Source organism: Podarcis erhardii (assembly GCF_964252035.2).
Source record: "Podarcis erhardii genome assembly, chromosome: 4".
NCBI classification, from domain to species: domain Eukaryota; kingdom Metazoa; phylum Chordata; class Lepidosauria; order Squamata; family Lacertidae; genus Podarcis; species Podarcis erhardii.
Genome location: NC_138508.1, coordinates 32,151,257 through 32,165,128, shown reverse-complemented (window position 1 = coordinate 32,165,128; position 13,872 = coordinate 32,151,257).

Here is a 13,872-nt window from a genome sequence, read left to right as displayed (position 1 = left end):
AATTAACTCACAACCTACTCATTCCAGTTTGGGCATCCTCTGTAGTCATGAAATGTAAGGCTCTTTTCTCATACAAGTTATGATTTAATCTAAGTGAAAATAAGTGTATTCTTAAGCATGTTTACTCCCTTGAACATTTACTTCCTCAAAACTAATAGGACTGACTTCAGAGAAACTCATTTCTCTTTCTGAAATCTTGCATGTGGGACAAAGATCTCCACTACCACAAATGTGGGTCACCCCTTCTATCACCTTCCCAATCATCTTTATGGTGCCACAATGAAGGATGTTGGATAATTCTGTTGGAAACAGAAATGGAAGCAGAAATTGTTGTGGCTTGCTTTTCCACCCCAGGTCTGGAATGGAAATCAATCCATTGAATATGATCAGTATCAATCCACAAGATTCTTCCTTTTTAAAGCCTGCAATGTCATGAATGACACTTTTTACATTGTTTTAACATTTACCTTACATTAAAATGCATGGTGTGGAAACAGTCACATCATTAATTACATTAGATTTGCAGCCTGTGCAAGCTACACAAATAATTGCATAAATTATGTTAAATAGTAGACAATGAGGACTAATAAAATATTTGGTAGAAACTGAACTGCAGTGTAATAGAAACAGTGCTTCTGTGAAAGAGATGTCAAAACGGAAACTGATCCCTAACCGCAACTGAAAATAATTAACTTTTTAAAAATTTGAACAAATCTGTTGCCTGATTAAACGGGGGGGGGGGGTTTACCTTTTCTTTGATTAAAATATTTTGAACTGATTAATCTTCTTGTCAAAGATGTGTGGAATGTGCTATTTCAGCAAGTTCAGCTCTACTTGCCTTTCTAAAATCCCCTTTTTTGCACTGCTGAGAAAGGCGACTGCATCCTGTCCTCCTTTGCACTGTAGGAATTTCAGTTTCTGGTTATGAGATATTTTATAAGATGACCCCAACACTTTCCAACAGACATCCTCTACCCTGCTGAAAGGTACTTCATGGGAGTTCATTCTCATCATCTGGACCAAGTAATGATAGATCAGACAAGTTCAAACAATTTTAAAGTTTTACTAAGCTACAGCTGTAACATAATTGATAGAATAAATAATACGAAACAAGACACAAAAGTATAAACGCATACAAAGGTTCTCATGTGTGTATGACCAGGTTCTTCTTGTTTCTACCCTGTTTTTATTTAGTTAGATTCTAGTTAGTTACTCCATTCCAATTCTTATCCCTCTCCCTCCCACTCGGACCTATCCACCCACAGCCTTTTAACCCCCTTTTCTATTTCCATCTAACTTGGGTTCTCTCTTTCTGATTGGCTCCCCATATCTTTGGGCATTATTCAATGAACCAGTTCCACTAGTGGAAGTCTGTGCAAGGATTTCTGCTAATGCAACATGGCTTCCACCCTCCTCCCTCACATTTCCCTCAGCCCCCCTGAAATTGGTATGGAGGAGTTGGGAGCTCTCTCAGAACAGCACATAGGGAATGAGAGAGGGGGACATTCTGTCTGGCAAGCTGAAAAGTTTATGCTGATGGACCAATTAATATAGCGCTATGCTGAATTCCTCCTCCCACTGTCCGCTCGTTGGTGATAACCACTCATCTTGTTTCTTGCCTTGTTCCCACCCAGATATGCAAATTTGGTTCCCTAACACATCCCACCCTAGCTGCCTCATATAGACATTTGTCGTTATCAAAACTATGTATTTGTCAATGGTTTAACATTCTTGCCCATTCATGCTCTATGTGCCTTGCTTTACTTCTGCTTATGTCGCAATAGTCTGATATGGTATGAAGCAGTATTCTTTATCCCTATGTACTGACATCCTGGGTTATAGACTAAGCCAGTTAAACAGAAATCAGCAGAGCTGTATTGCCCCATGCCAAACCAAGAAAATGGGCCAACACAGTCTTCTCAAATTAGTCAATCAAACCAACCAACTCCAGCCATGCTGACCCCAAAACAACAATTCCCTATGATGGCTGTGCAAAAATACACAAACAGATGGACATGGAACACATGCAGAATCCTGTAGCAACATTCAGAACAGTGTCCTTTGGTATTATGGAACAAATTAAGCTGTGAAAAATAGTAAGCAGCCTGCTAAAACACCATTCATCACACATTGCTCAGTAATTACTATGTTACCATGCAGCAACACAAAGAGACCCTCCTTACGGTTGTAGAGAGGCAATATCATTCAATAGACTTTAATTACCGGGGAACTGTACAGTAACACATGATAACCTGCCTGCTGGTATAATATAGCCCTATCACTCATCACTCATTCCCTGGTAGTTACCAAGAAACCCTACAGTAGCCTTACTGAGATGCTAAAGCATTGTGCTTCCCTGGGATTTAATCACACTGCATTGTGCATTTTCAGATTGCCCAGTCACGAAGGAAGCGGGAGGGAAAAGAAGAATTTGGCATGGAAAGATTACAAAGACACATGTGCTGAGCGCTACTGTTATCTCTCTCCAATACGTTCCCTATTCCCGTGCTACAAAATCATGAGTAACACTGTGTTATGGGCTTTCATTGAAAGTTAGAAATAAGGGCGGTAATTGCACCATTGCCCTACCAAACCTGTGCAAGTTGTAATTACATCATGTTACTAAGGAACACAGCAATTTCAAACCTATTACCCACAGGTATCATTTATTCCAGAGTTAAATGTATTATTTCAGTGGCAGCTTCGTGCAAGTTTCTTGCATTTCCTCTCGCTTTCCTATTCAGCCCTTGCAAGAGTGAGAAGCGATGCCAAACAGGAACAGGAGAAGAAGAGGAGAATTGAGATGACTGGGAAAAGAAGAAATCAAAATTAGAGGCCCAGCACTGAACTTAAAACTGGGGACACTGCCATAATTACTTGAGACTATGTTTGGCACATGGCAATGCTGTGAGCAGCCAGGCTACTTCTATAGTGGTTCAAGTATCCATCCCCGACATATTTTCATTTCAGATTACCTTGGACCATTATTTTAAAACATGCTGCTGCTATGGTGAGAGATGAATTCAAGGTGGGGGTCAAAGGTGGACAAACTACACCAGAAGGAGAATGGCATGTCCCCCGCCAGAGGTACTCCTCCTCCCCTAAAAGGTAAGGGTACCCCTGACTGTTAGGTCCAGTCACGGATGACTCTGGGGTTGCGGTGCTCATCTTGCTCTATAGGCCTAGGGAGCCAGAGCCAGCGTTTGTCCACAGACAGCTTCCAGGTCATGTGGCCAGCATGACTAAGCCACTTCTGGTGAACCAGAGCAGCTCACGAAAACGCCATTTACCTTGCCGCCGGAGTGGTACCTATTTATCTACTTGCACTTTGAGGTGCTTTCGAACTGCTAGGTGGGCAGGAGCTGGGACTGAACAATGGGAGCTCACCCTGTTGTGGGGATTCAAACCACCAACCTTCTGATCGGCAAGCCCTAGGCTCAGTGGTTTAGACCACAGCGCCACCCACTCCTCCCCTAACACCCCATTAATCCTATATTTTCTACAACCCACTATTTTTAATCTTCCCTTTTCTTGTTCTGGTGGCCTCCATATCTTTGAGATTTTTTGCAATCAATGTCCCATCTAAGAACATAAGTAAAACTCTGTTAGATCAGACCAAAGGCCTCTCAACTTCAGCATTTGGTTCTCGCATGATGCCTATGGAATCTGGGCTAGCAAGAAGCCTATGGGAAATGCAAAAACAGGACCTGAGAGCAAATGTGCTTTCCCCACTTCTAATCCCTAGCTACTGATATTCAGAGGCATATTGCCTCTGACATTGGAGGTAGTGCACGTGAATACTAACTATTGATACCTTTGTCCTCCATCATGTGTAATGGACTTTGGGGCTGGTACTTATTTAACAAGAACACTCACTGTAATTCTCCCACTCCTTTTGTTTCTCCTGGAATTATAAAAGCATCACAATTGGAAGATCCTTTAGAACAGAAAGCCTCAAGATACCCCCCCCCCCAGCTGTACATTGCATTGCATTACATTTAATTGATCAGTGCTAAAGTGCATTAAAGTGTTTTGTGATGTTTCCATGGGGTCTTCTTTTAAGTGGAATACACTATATACTAAATCTGGCAGGCATACCCCTTGGCAAACTGTATTGGGTTGAATGAAAACCTGCCTAAGGTGTGGCATGAGAACTGAAAGTGGAATCTGGGTGTTATTCCACCCCTCACAACTGGGTTTGTGCAATTGTTCTTTTAAAGGTACTTGAAGCGCTTAGAAAAACAACTGGAAAAATAACAGATCTAGATATTGAAGATTGCAGCTCCTCTCAGAATTATCTAAAGAGGAAAACCAATCATTCATCTCTTTGCAAAATAAAAGCAACCCAAACATACATCAAGACTCCTGCAGCCATCAATTGAATTCTGTTGTTAAAGCACAGAAAGTTTGAAAAGTGACATGAAAAGATAACATCAGAACATGAGGAAGAAGCTGAAAGCACGTTGTTATGGAAACTGGATTCCCACAGTCTGATAAGGCTCAATGTGGTTCTTCCTCCTTTTGCCAACCCATGCAGGAGCCACATGTCCCAGCTGAAACGGCTTTGCCCTCACTGAACATCCATCTTAAATGTGTATTCTGTTGTCCTGAAGAAGTTTTGAACTTCTACATTCACCCCTACAACCCTAAATCCAAATCTCTGGCAGTGCTCTTAAATAGTCTAATCTCTCTCTCTCTCTCTCTCTCTCTCTCTCTCTCTCTCTTGTTTTAATTCAGTGCTGGCAAGCATGTGGTGTAAGCAGATGGAATAAAGTCCAATTAGCTGCAAATAACTTCTCTACCAGAAAGCTAGCCAGTGAGTGCAAAAAAACAAGAGCTTGAACTTCAGCTCTCTTCCATTTTTGCCCTTCTGCTCCTGCTTGCAATTCAAGCCAAGAACCCTACCATGCACATTACAGTAATCCAAGTGACAGTGGATGGTGCAGTTCTGCACTAGGGAATCCATTTGACAGCAGGGCATTGCTGATTCCCCAGACAACATATGCAAGAAGCTGCATATCAGTGGGGCTGCACTGTTCACCTGACCTCTCTGCAGCAGAGTCACTGCTGCAAAGGAGGATGAAGGGGAGGGGCGAAGCAGCAGCCAGGATAACGTACAGCAAAATCATTAGAAGAGACAAACGGATGCTCCTGCTAGGATGTTTGCACCATGCTGACCTTGCTGCCACCTACCCTTGCTGTCCCAGTTAGCAGCAGTGATTCAACCAGAGGGAGGTCAGGTGTGTGGTGCAGCCCCATCACACCATTTGCTACTCCTAGGGAGCAGTGAAAGATTCTGAGAGGGATGCAGCCAACTCCTTACTCTGGGAATGTACCTGTGCATACCAGAGAGGAACCTGACAATGAGTGTGTGATCTCTGAAGCTGGACCAGTGCAGTATCCTGTAGTGTTGCACAAGCAAAACGAGGAGCTGCAACCTCAAGGAGCTGGAGGAACAATGCAGATATATCTGTGAGTGCTTGATGCAGTGTCCCTGCTCCCACTTTCATATTTGCTCATTTCCTTCTGCATGCTAGATGCTCCTGTTGTTGACTATGGGACAGAAAGCTGCCTTCGCTCTCATAGAGCATATTTTCCATTGCCAACCATGTGCCTCCTGTCTCTTGTAGGCCCACATCCATATCATGGTCCTTTCATAAGGGCGCATAAGCACCCCACCCCACCTCAAGTCCTTTCTTGGCTTTTCCTTGTTAAGTTTTCAGAGCCTGGAAACTTTGGCTACATCTTCAGAAATGCTGCATTATGATTATTGGGTCTATTGATGCAGGGAATGAATAATCACCACCAACTCCTTTTACTGCTGTCTTTGCTCAGTCAAAACAGTAACCAAATAAATCCTAATTCCTCTGAGGCACCAAGCTTAACCCTCTCCCAAACCAGTTTCAGACCCTCCAAGTGCCCCTGTTTTCCAGGGATGTCCCTGATTTAGAGAAGATGTCCCAGTTTCTGATTTGATCCTGGAATGTCCCGCTTTTCCTTAGGATGTTCCTATTTTCATTGGAGAAATGTTTGGAGGGTATGAAATTATCTGACCCCTGAGCCATCTGAAGGCAATCCTATATAGTGATTTATTTATTTTTTAAAAAAAAAGTTTAATGTTTTATTATGTTTTATTTACAGGTATTTATACTGGCAACCCAGTAAGATATAATCATAAAATTATCATTATGGAATGGGACGTCCCTATTTTCATCGGAGAAATGTTGGAGGGTATGCAGTTTGCATTGCTTGCACTGCATGCATCTATCCGGCCATCTGCCCTGTCCCTATTCAGTGTTACTTTCTGTCGCATTCAGATCATTTTGGTTATTTATTTTTATTTTATTTATTTTACATATAAGAATATCACCAGACAATTAAATAATAATGGCAGGATACACTAAAATCATCAAAACATTGTAACATTATAAAAACTCATGAAATGGAACAAATGACGAACGCTGCTTCCAAGAAATTCTCTAAAAATGCTTGTCAAAAGAATGTTCTCAGCAGGCAAGGAAATATCGAAAAAGTGTGGTTTATACCAAACACTAGTGGTCTATTCCAGCAGACTTCCACTTATGGAACAGAACTTTCACCTCCTTCCTGCTTCCTGCAGCCCTCACAACACACCTTCAATAGGTAGCTATTCCAGAGGGTGGGGAAAACTTTGCTCCTGGTCTTCTGATGCTGGGCTGGGATGGAAGGCTACTGCTATGAGGGTGCTTTGCATCTGTTTGGAATAAAGCTGCACAAAGCCCTCTGGTGCATTTAATGGGCAGGGAGAAGGCAAAGCTGGGACTCTCCAGTGGCACTAAAAATAAATAAGGGCGTCTTCTCAGCAGAAATGGCATGTGCATCATTGTTCTAGAGCAGATGCATCTGTTTTCCCGCTGACCATAGATAAGCTTCTGGGAATGGGGGAGCTTGGGATAGGGCACCAGAGACAGCTTGAACGTACATGGTACAAAGGGCTACATTCACCTCCAAGGTGAGCCCAATACATTTTGGCACCTGAGGCAAACCACAAAATGAGGCCTTCTTCCCTGCCAGGGAAGAAGGGGTGAGTGAAAATGTGCATCAGGAACAAGGGGGGAATAGAAATCTGCATCGGGATCTGTTGTCCCTGTGGATCCTGCTGCTTGAGGCAGTCACCTCACCTTGCCTCATAGGTGGGTTGGCTTTGTTCACCTCAATTCAACCCTTGGGTGTATTCATGACTGAATACTCAAAACATTCCTAGTTTCTGCTCGGTCTCTTCCCATTTTCTCTTTCTGCTCTTTTTGTTACTTTTTTTTGCATTTGGTTGCTTGGAGTTGTGGTTTTGTTTTGCTCTCTGCATATTTGACAGCCTTTTCATTGCCTCCTTTTGTATGCTAATTTCAAAGAGAGACACGGGACTCAAGTATTTAATAACGTAAAGAAATGGATTTGTTCCACCACTGGGCTACAGTTTTTCCCTGGGCATTATGTGTGATGGAATCTCTCATCAGAATGAAGCCAGTTTTTCACCTAGGAGAGTATTCTAACTTCATCCAGCAGGTCACTACATGCAGAGTCTGTGGAAATGCAGAATTATTTCCAGACACCAGCTTGCCATCTGCAGTGCCCAAGAAGCAGAACCCCCTGCTCCCACAAAGCAGCAGACAAGACCTGGCATGCAACTGCTCCTTCAATTTATTAACACAATAAGAGGAAGCCTAACATCTGCCTTCCCTTCTCTCTGGATCCCATGTTTTTGGCAATCAGTAAGCATTACTCAGTGGAGCATACAGCATAGGAATGACATGGGGTTTATTTATTTAGTGATATTTGACAGCTCTGGAAAACATTGTGAAGGAGAATATAGCACGGACGGAGGATTAGGCTTCTGCCACAGCTGTACACATGGCAAATAGCCAAATATCCCATCCATAATGTGTGTTGTACCCTCCATTAAAGGGTCACTTGTAGATGGATTTAGTCTCCAAATTTGCATTTAGTTATTTTTATTTTTAAAAAAGAACTTCAGAGTTTATTATACTTTAAGATCAAGAGGTACATTTCCATGTAACTGAAAAAGGGAATCAAATGAAAAACCACTTTGATTTATTAAACACTCCCTGTAGTTTTAGCAACCCATTGCAGACTTAGAAAGAACAGAAAAAGTGAAAGGGAGCAATCTAGTGTATTTTCCTCATCTGTACCGAGTGAAGTGGGGACGGGGGGAGTAAATCACTGGCATTAACGGGGATGCATTAACTTGACATTTTACATCTATGCAGCTTTAATAAACTCTTGGAAGTAAAAGACAAGAAAAAAAATTCAATATCCTTGTTCACAACATCAATAAAAAAAAAACCCTTGTGTAGATAAATTTTAAAGAAACTCTTAAGTTTCCCCGAAAACAGCTTGTGCTAGAAACTGAGGAAAAAATAAATATTTGGTCTGAAGTTCACTGCCGTGAAATATTAGAGTGAAAACTAAAGATCTAGTGATGGGCGAAAATATGAACATTAAAGAAAGGTCCAAATCAGATAAGAAGCCATTACTTTATTAAGCATCAATGTGCTAAAAGCTTTTGTGGGCAACAGCCCATTATGTCAGAAGTGATCCCCAAAGTGGGTAGGCATAATACCCTGAGAGTGCAGAGAAGAAAAACAAACTTTAGTTGTTGACAAATGTAGTTTAAAAGGCCAAGCAATGCAAAAGACAGAAGGAGTGACACAGTATTATGCAGAGCAGAAACTAATGAAACATACAATCAAATTGACACAGCGTCTAATCAGAGAGGGCATGATCTGCTCCCAGCTAGTAGCCACCAGTACTGAGCGACTCAGTATACAAAGATGAATATGGCTAAAGATGGTTGATCCTTTTCTGTAGTGAACTTGGTGGTCAAACCCAGAATTTAGTTGGGACTAAATTCTGAAGGTCTTCTGAAGACTTATCAGGAACTGAAGGCCACCCTGTCCCCCCCCCCCCAGGTTTCTGCACATTATAATTTCAGTGCCTGATTTGTACCCATGCAGTCTCTTTCATTGAGATGGTTTGTAAAAGGCAAAATAATATTACTGGCAGATGGTGACAATATTATCACCCTGTAAGATAGGCAGGTGACTGAGCCCTTAATGGTATGGCTGATGTAGTTTTGCTCTTTGTGAGAGAATGTACACCCAAGTTTCCAGTATTTTGCATCAGAAAAAAAAATATTTTTAAACCATTATGTTTGTTTAGATTAACCATGCTTCAGTTGGGAACAGAAGTTAACATAGAATACAGACGTGAAATAGCCAACAGATTTTTTGTTGTTCCTTAAAACGTACAAGGGGAACCTGGCTCTCCAAATGTTGGACTACAACTCCCATGATCTCTTGGTAACACTGGCCTGGGACTGGTGGGAACTGTTTTCCAACAACATCTGGAAGGCTACAAGTTTTATTTCCCTTCTTTGCAACAAACCTTAAGTAACATTAGCTGAAAGAAAGGTAACACTCAAAGAAAAGCTGTGGTCTGAAGTATCATTGCAATCTAAGCTTACACATTTGTTGACAATAATTAAACAGGACAAAGACATAATGCACCCAAGGATGGAACCACTCAAGAGTCCAAGAGTGTACATGGACATGGAATCCTTTACATCTTGTAAGTTGTCTGAGAGTCTTGGGACAGGTAAAGGTAAAGGTCAAGGTCAAGGTCTCCTGGACAGTAAAGTTCAGTCAAAAGTGACTATGGGGTTGCAGCACTCATCTTGCTTTCAGGCCGAGGGAACCTGCGTTTATTCACAGATGGCTTTCTGGGTCATGTGGCCAGCATGACTAAACCACTTCTGGTGCAGTGGAACACCATGACAGAAACCAGAGTGCACGGAAACGCCGTTTACCTTCCTGCTGCAGTGGTACCTATTTATGTACTTGCACTGGCGTGCTTTCTGCTAGGTTGGCAAGAGCTGGGACAAGACAATGGGTGCTCACCCCATCATGAGGATTTGAACTGCCAACCTTCCAATCGGCAGGCCCAAGAGGCTCAGTAGTTTAGACCACAGTGCCACCTGCATCCCAAATACATGTTGGCTTTTCTTTTTACTAGTTATGGTGGTTTTACCTTTAATGTTCTAATGTTGTGGGCTTTTCCTATAATGAATGAATGAATGCAAGTGGCCAGCAGTTTTATCATAAACTCCCTGAGTTTAAAATAGAGTGGAACACTGAAACTGGTAATTGTATTCAAATTGTATTCCAGTTTGGTCCTCGCCAGGAGCAGTGCAAACCAAGACAAAAAATGTGTAAAAATAGGAAGCTTCTCATAGCAGACCATTTAGCAGAACAGCTTGCTTATGCATCTCAGTCTCCTAAACCAAAGGCCACCTATGCAGAGCTCCAACTGAAAGCTGAACAAATGTCCCTAGGGGAATTTTGCAGTCAAAATGTGCCTGCCTGATCTATACCAACACGACACTGGCAGTCTTGTTTGTTTTGTCATGTAACTATAAAATTAAACTAAAAAGTAACAGAAACTATCCATGTGTGCCTATGAAGTAAGTTTTTGAAATCATTACAGCTCAGCCAAATCAAGACAGATTTTCACTGGGTCACAAAACACACATCTGCCAACTGGGATTATGGTCTTGCCAAGTTTAAGTTTCTACCACCTGCTGTGGAACCAATAAGAAATGTGTTTAAAATTATGTTTTGTTATGGTAACAAAGGTGTAGTGGTATTTGAGGGTTTTTTAATTAAAAAAATTGTATCTTAGCATTAAACAATTTGTTATATACTTACCAAACAGACAATGCATAGAAATGCCAATTTATACTGGGTGGAGAAATGGAAGAACTAATGACGTCTGAAATTGGCCTTAAAGGCTGAAAATAGTGATTGAATCTCAGTGCTAAAATCTCCAAGAAGGTACCTGTTCCATTTGTGTGGTATAAATTGTAGAAAATATGGACTTCTCAACTACCAGTCAGGAGAGTGTCCCAGACCTTGGCGACAATGATAAATGGGCCAGGTGTGGTGCAAGTAACTTGCAAAGTGGATGGTGACTGCATGTGTCCACAATAACACAAAAGGTGTGAAAACATAAAAGGAACCATGGAGTACAAATTACAGGATGAACCTCCTCTTTTTATTTATTTATTTTGCAGTATGCTTAAGCATTACCATTTAAGAGAGGAGGAATAAATGGAGAACCCAAAGTGAGCAAACCCTAAATCCTTTCCAAGGTTATGAAACATTATTTGAGACATGTTTTCAACAGCAGCAAAGTGGAGATCTTAACAACAACTGCAATGATGAGTTGTTGCAGAGGAACTGTGCTGCATGGCAAAGCCCTGAGCCCACCTCATTTCTAGATAATGAAACACATTTTGGGTTAATGGAATAAGTAAGGCCACAACTTTATTGGTTACAGATGTGAGCGGTATTGGCTTAGGCACTGGAACTGAACTGACTATATCTGACTCCTGCCCGCCATGCAGGTAGTCTCATAAGGGGGAGCCCAGTTGATGTACATCAACTGCGAGCTCCCCCAGGGCTCCCGATGGGGTCGTGGAATGGCCCTAACCCATACCCGGGTTTCGGACAGGATCCACACCCCCGGATTCCTTTAACGAAATACCCTTAAAAAGGGCAGGGCAGGTGAAGGCCACAACTTCCCCTCCCACCAACCAGGTTTACCAGTGCCTAACCACCAAACCTTACAAAGTTGTGATGATTGCTACGAGGCAGGCAAAAACCACACGGCTGGTGCCAATTTGTCAAGTGGGAAAATTCCTTCCTGGCCCCCTCAACAGGTGACCAGCTATAGTCCATAGGAAGGACAAGATGGCGAACACATGAAAATAGGGCAGGAGGGCAGGAGAACAGACGCAGGAGGAAATAAGGAGAAAGAGCCTCCAGGCCGTGTGGCAGTTTAAATTAGGTAAGCCACGCCCCCTGGTTGACTGGATTGGTTGACTGTGGAGTGTGGTGCAGCCGGAATTCCCAGTGATGCAGGTGGCATCCCCCCCCCTGCTGTACATGGAGAGTGCACGTGGCCAGCCTGCAACCCCACCCCCCTGGGAAGGGGAGCGGATTTGTATCAGACCCACATGTCTGTGTACTCCCAGCAATACCCAGTGAGATGCCTTCAGGAAGCCCAAAGGCAGATTACAAGTCCATTACAAAACAGTTTTTAAACAGCTTTACGACGGATATGCTGTAGTAGGCGGCAGCAATTGGCAGACTGGTGTAGGCAGAGTCATGTTGCACACGGCTTCTCAGTGGGGAAGGAGCCATAATGTGGGCTGCTTATAATGGTGTTATGATCATTCAGAAGCTGCCCTGCTTGTGCCACCCCACCAACTTCTGCTGGTGGTAGGTCCTCAGAGGTCCTATTTGCCCCTCTTTCTCAAATCCATCCCTTGCCATGATCAAGAGAAGAAGTGACGAGCACGTTCCACAGATAAAGCAACAGCATCCAGCAATTGGCTGTTCATTGTAGATTCTGTTCCTGAAGTAAAGAGGATTGGAAAAAAAATCATGCAGAAGGAAGAAATCAATGACTACTTGCCATGATGGCTACGTTCTGCCTCCACAGTCAGAGGCAGAATTGCTTCTGAATACCAGTTGCTGGTAATCACAGGAGGGCAGAATGCATTTTCCCTGACAGGTATCTGGTTGGCCACTGTGAGAATGGGATGCTGGACTCAATGGGCCATTGGCTCTTCTACTTTTCTTAAAATGCTTTTGTGCAGAGTTCAGTGCTCTTTTCCTCACTGCCTTACCACTCAACAACAAAATACACACAAAGGAATGGGGGACAATATTTTCAGGCTTTCAGGCGGCCATGTGGCGGTGTCAAAATAGCAGTAAGTGCCTGTCTGCTCCATTCTGACAAGGAGAGGGAAGTGAATGAATGGCTTTTATTTACCCTCCATCCCTGGGCACACATACACACTCCAGTTTGCTCACTCTTCCCATCTAAAGCCCCCCTCCCCCGATAAATTAAAACAAAATGAAACTCAGGCCGTTCCACAACAACCTGCCATCAAATTGACAGAGCTGTGACTATTTGACATCCAACTCGATAATAGAACAGCACCTGTGAGTGACAGTTGAACAATAGGAGGAAAAATGTGCCTTCCATAAATAGGTGAATTTACAGCAAGCAGTATGAGAAATAAATAAACTATTACCCACAAAGCGATGTTTCCCTTGAAAGTTTGTCACCTGCCACTTCACGTTAAATAACCTTCTAAGTCCAAGGTGTGGCCTGACTTTATCCTAGTCTTCTGACTTTTTATGTGGCTCCTTGATGCTGAAATACTAGCATTTTTCATACTGTTTGAACCAGGGTACTGGTCTAAATCCATTACACTGCCCACAGGGATGAAGTCAGTTCAGCTTACATTTTCATGTGAAGTTACCCGGTTTGCGTTTTCCAAACCAGTAAGCAAACTGGGACGGACAGACAACTATCCTTTGAAATTTGCTCTTTGTTTAATTATTAGGAATAATTTCACTGAAAAAGCGTGTACCAAAGACATATATTAGTGTGTGTGTTTTTTAAAAGTACATTACAGCATATGTTAGGAGAAGCTGCATACAAAAAATGCAGATATTTGGGAACATGTGCATGAAAATGCTTATACTTTTGTGTGGGAACTTTTGAAAGAAAAGAAATGCAAAGCCATGTGGAAATGAGGTGAACTGAACTGAAGGCGGGAACAATGAGAAACAAATTGACAGGTTCATCTCTCCTTTTTTTAATTTTTATTTTAATTATAAACCTTCTCCACCCCTATGCCTGAATTCAGTGGCAGATGAGCACACACTAAGCTGTATGTATTCAGCACACTAAGCTGTTTGTGTGCAGACTGAAATCCTAATCCAACACTGATGTTCAAAGAAG